The sequence below is a fragment of the Phyllobates terribilis genome, unplaced genomic scaffold (genome assembly GCF_046119375.1).
Source record: "Phyllobates terribilis strain yellow unplaced genomic scaffold, ASM4611937v1 Scaffold_767__1_contigs__length_698798, whole genome shotgun sequence".
NCBI classification, from domain to species: Eukaryota; Metazoa; Chordata; class Amphibia; order Anura; family Dendrobatidae; genus Phyllobates; species Phyllobates terribilis.
This window is the reverse complement of record NW_027363527.1, coordinates 629,692-635,574: the sequence shown is the minus strand read 5'-3', so window position 1 is coordinate 635,574 and position 5,883 is coordinate 629,692.

Below are 5,883 nucleotides of genomic sequence, written 5' to 3'. Positions count from 1 at the left end.
TATTATAGTAGTTATATTCTTGTACATAGGAGCAGTATTATAGTAGTTATATTATTGTACATAGGGAGCAGTATTATAGTAGTTATATTCTTGTACATAGGAGCAGTATTATAGTAGTTATATTCTTGTACATAGGGGCAGTATAATAGTAGTTATATTCTTGTACATAGGAGCAGTATTATAGTAGTTATATTATCGTACATAGGGGCAGTATTATAGTAGTTATATTCTTGTACATAGGGGCAGTATTATAGTAGTTATATTCTTGTACATAGGGGGCAGTATTATAGTAGTTATATTCTTGTACATAAGGGGCAGTATTATAGTAGTTATATTCTTTTACATAGGAGCAGTATTATAGTAGTTATATTCTTGTACATAGGGGGCAGTATTATAGTAGTTATATTCTTGTACATAGGAGCAGTATTATAGTAGTTATATTCTTGTACATAGGGGCAGTATTATAGTAGTTATATTCTTGTACATAGGGGCAGTATTATAGTAGTTGTATTCTTGTACATAGGAGCAGTATTATAGTAGTTATATTCTTATACATAGGGGCAGTATTATAGTAGTTATATACTTGTACATAGGGGGCAGTATTATAGTAGTTATATTCTTGTACATAGGGAGCAGTATTATAGTAGTTATATTCTTGTACATAGGGGCAGTATTATAGTAGTTATATTCTTGTACATAGGAGCAGTATTATAGTAGTTATATTCTTGTACATAGGGGCAGTATTATAGTAGTTATATTCTTGTACATAGGGAGCAGTATTATAGTAGTTATATTCTTATACATAGGGGCAGTATTATAGTAGTTATATTCTTGTATATAGGGGCAGTATTATAGTAGTTATATTCTTGTACATAGGGGCAGTATTATAGTAGTTATATTCTTGTACATAGGAGCAGTATTATAGTAGTTATATTCTTGTACATAGGGGCAGTATTATAGTAGTTATATTCTTGTACATAGGGGCAGTATTATAGTAGTTATATTCTTGTACATAGGGGGCAATATTATAGTAGTTATATTCTTGTACATAGGTGGCAGTATTATAGTAGTTATATTCTTGTACATAGGAGCAGTATTATAGTAGTTATATTCTTGTACATAGGGGCAGTATTATAGTAGTTATATTCTTGTACATAGGAGCAGTATTATAGTAGTTATATTCTTGTACATAGGAGCACTATTATAGTAGTTATATTCTTTTACATAGGAGCAGTATTATAGTAGTTATATTCTTGTACATAGCGGCAGTATTATAGTAGTTATATTCTTGTACATAGGGAGCAGTATTATAGAAGTTATATTCTAGTATATAGGGGGCAGTATTATAGTAGTTATATTCTTGTATATAGGGAGCAGTATTATAGTAGTTATATTCTTGTACATAGGGGGCAGTATTATAGTAGTTATATTCTTGTACATAGGAGCAGTATTATAGTAGTTATATTCTTGTACATAGGAGCAGTATTATAGTAGTTAGTTATATTCTTGTACATAGGAGCAGTATTAAAGTAGTTATATTCTTGTACATAGGAGCAGTATTATAGTAGTTATATTCTTGTACATAGGAGCACTATTATAGTAGTTATATTCTTGTACATAGGGGCAGTATTATAGTAGTTATATTCTTGTACATAGGGAGCAGTATTATAGTAGTTATATTCTTATACATAGGGGCAGTATTATAGTAGTTATATTCTTGTATATAGGGGCAGTATTATAGTAGTTACATTCTTGTACATAGGGGCAGTATTGTAGTAGTTATATTCTTGTACATAGGAGCAGTATTATAGTAGTTATATTCTTGTACATAGGGGCAGTATTATAGTAGTTATATTCTTGTACATAGGGGCAGTATTATAGTAGTTATATTCTTGTACATAGGGGGCAGTATTATAGTAGTTATATTCTTGTACATAGGAGCAGTATTATAGTAGTTATATTCTTGTACATAGGAGCACTATTATAGTAGTTATATTCTTTTACATAGGGGCAGTATTATAGTAGTTATATTCTTGTGCATAGGGGCAGTATTATAGTAGTTATATTCTTGTACATAGGAGCAGTATTATAGTAGTTATATTCTTGTACATAGGGGCAGTATTGTAGTAGTTATATTCTTGTCCATAGGGGCAGTATTATAATAGTTATATTCTTGTACATAGGAGCACTATTATTGTAGTTATATTCTTTTACATAGGGGCAGTATTATAGTAGTTATATTCTTGTACATAGGGGCAGTATTATAGTAGTTATATTCTTGTACATAGGGGGCAGTATTATAGTAGTTATATTCTTGTACATAGGGGGCAGTATTATAGTAGTTATATTCTTGTACATAGGAGCAGTATTATAGTAGTTATATTCTTGTACATAGGAGCAGTATTATAGTAGTTATATTCTTGTACATAGGAGCACTATTATAGTGGTTATATTCTTTTACATAGGGGCAGTATTATAGTAGTTATATTCTTGTACATAGGGGCAGTATTATAGTAGTTATATTCTTTTACATAGGGCGCAGTATTATAGTAGTTATATTCTTGTACATAGGAGCAGTATTATAGTAGTTATATTCTTGTACATAGGAGCAATATTATAGTAGTTATATTCTTGTACATAGGAGCACTATTATAGTAGTTATATTCTTTTACATAGGGGCAGTATTATAGTAGTTATATTCTTGTACATAGGGGCAGTATTATAGTAGTTATATTCTTGTACATAGGAGCACTATTATAGTAGTTATATTCTTTTACATAGGGGCAGTATTATAGTAGTCATATTCTTGTACATAGGAGCAGTATTATAATAGTTATATTCTTGTACATAGGAGCACTATTATAGTAGTTATATTCTTTTACATAGGGGCAGTATTATAGTAGTTATATTCTTGTACATAGGGGCAGTGTTATAGTAGTTATATTCTTGTACATAGGGGGCAGTATTATAGGAGTTATATTCTTGTACATAGGGGGCAGTATTATAGTAGTTATATTCTTGTACATAGGAGCAGTATTATAGTAGTTATATTCTCGTACATAGGGGCAGTATTATAGTAGTTATATTCTTGTACATAGGGGCAGTATTATAGTAGTTATATTCTTGTACATAGGAGCAGTATTATAGTAGTTATATTCTTGTACATAAGGGGCAGTATTATAGTAGTTATATTCTTGTACATAGGTGGCAGTATTATAGTAGTTATATTCTTGTACATAGGGGCAGTATTATAGTAGTTATATTCTTGTACATAGGAGCAGTATTATAGTAGTTATATTCTCGTACATAGGGGCAGTATTATAGTAGTTATATTCTTGTACATAGGTGGCAGTATTATAGTAGTTATATTCTTGTACATAGGAGCAGTATTATAGTAGTTATATTCTTGTACATAGGGGGCAGTATTATAGTAGTTATATTCTTGTACATAGGGGGCAGTATTATAGTAGTTATATTCTTGTACATAGGAGCAGTATTATAGTAGTTATATTCTTGTTCATAGGGGCAGTATTATAGTAGTTATATTCTTGTACATAGGGGGCAGTATTATAGTAGTTATATTCTTGTACATAGGAGCAGTATTATAGTAGTTATATTCTTGTACATAGGAGCAGTATTATAGTAGTTAGTTATATTCTTGTACATAGGAGCAGTATTAAAGTAGTTATATTCTTGTACATAGGAGCAGTATTATAGTAGTTATATTCTTGTACATAGGGGCAGTATTATAGTAGTTATATTCTTGTACATAGGAGCACTATTATAGTAGTTATATTCTTTTACATAGGGGCAGTATTATAGTAGTTATATTCTTGTGCATAGGGGCAGTATTATAGTAGTTATATTCTTGTACATAGGAGCAGTATTATAGTAGTTATATTCTTGTACATAGGGGCAGTATTATAGTAGTTATATTCTTGTACATAGGGGCAGTATTATAATAGTTATATTCTTGTACATAGGAGCACTATTATAGTAGTTATATTCTTTTACATAGGGGCAGTATTATAGTAGTTATATTCTTGTACATAGGGGCAGTATTATAGTAGTTATATTCTTGTACATAGGGGGCAGTATTATAGTAGTTATATTCTTGTACATAGGGGGCAGTATTATAGTAGTTATATTCTTGTACATAGGAGCAGTATTATAGTAGTTATATTCTTGTACATAGGAGCAGTATTATAGTAGTTATATTCTTGTACATAGGAGCAGTATTATAGTAGTTATATTCTTGTACATAGGAGCAGTATTATAGTAGTTATATTCTTGTACATAGGAGCAGTATTATAGTAGTTATATTCTTGTACATAGGAGCACTATTATAGTAGTTATATTCTTGTACATAGGGGCAGTATTATAGTAGTTATATTCTTGTACATAGGGGCAGTATTATAGTAGTTATATTCTTGTACATAGGGGGCAATATTATAGTAGTTATATTCTTGTACATAGGTGGCAGTATTATAGTAGTTATATTCTTGTACATAGGAGCAGTATTATAGTAGTTATATTCTTGTACATAGGGGCAGTATTATAGTAGTTATATTCTTGTACATAGGGGCAGTATTATAGTAGTTATATTCTTGTACATAGGAGCAGTATTATAGTAGTTATATTCTTGTACATAGGGGGCAGTATTATAGTAGTTATATTCTTGTACATAGGGGGCAGTATTATAGTAGTTATATTCTTGTACATAGGGGGCAGTATTATAGTAGTTATATTCTTGTACATAGGGAGCAGTATTATAGTAGTTATATTCTTGTACATAGTGAGCAGTATTATAGTAGTTAGTTATATTCTTGTACATAGGAGCAGTATTAAAGTAGTTATATTCTTGTACATAGGAGCAGTATTATAGTAGTTATATTCTTGTACATAGGAGCACTATTATAGTAGTTATATTCTTTTACATAGGAGCAGTATTATCGTAGTTATATTCTTGTACATAGCGGCAGTATTATAGTAGTTATATTCTTGTACATAGGGAGCAGTATTATAGAAGTTATATTCTAGTATATAGGGGGCAGTATTATAGTAGTTATATTCTTGTATATAGGGAGCAGTATTATAGTAGTTATATTCTTGTATATAGGGGCAGTATTATAGTAGTTATATTCTTTTACATAGGGGCAGTATTATAGTAGTTATATTCTTGTACATAGGAGCAGTATTATTGTAGTTATATTCTTGTACATAGCGGCAGTATTATAGTAGTTATATTCTTGTACATAGGGGCAGTATTATAGTAGTTATATTCTTGTACATAGGGGGCAGTATTATAGTAGTTATATTCTTGTACATAGGTGGCAGTATTATAGTAGTTATATTCTTGTACATAGGAGCAGAATTATAGTAGTTATATTCTTGTACATAGGGTGCAGTATTATAGTAGTTATATTCTTGTACATAGAGGCAGTATTATAGTAGTTATATTCTTGTACATAGGGGCAGTATTATAGTAGTTATATTCTTGTACATAGGGTGCAGTATTATAGTAGTTATATTCTTGTACATAGGGGCAGTATTATAGTAGTTATATTCTTGTACATAGGAGCAGTATTATAGTAGTTATATTATTGTACATAGGGAGCAGTATTATAGTAGTTATATTCTTGTACATAGGAGCAGTATTATAGTAGTTATATTCTTGTACATAGGGGCAGTATAATAGTAGTTATATTCTTGTACATAGGAGCAGTATTATAGTAGTTATATTATCGTACATAGGGGCAGTATTATAGTAGTTATATTCTTGTACATAGGGGCAGTATTATAGTAGTTATATTCTTGTACATAGGGGGCAGTATTATAGTAGTTATATTCTTGTACATAAGGGGCAGTATTATAGTAGTTATA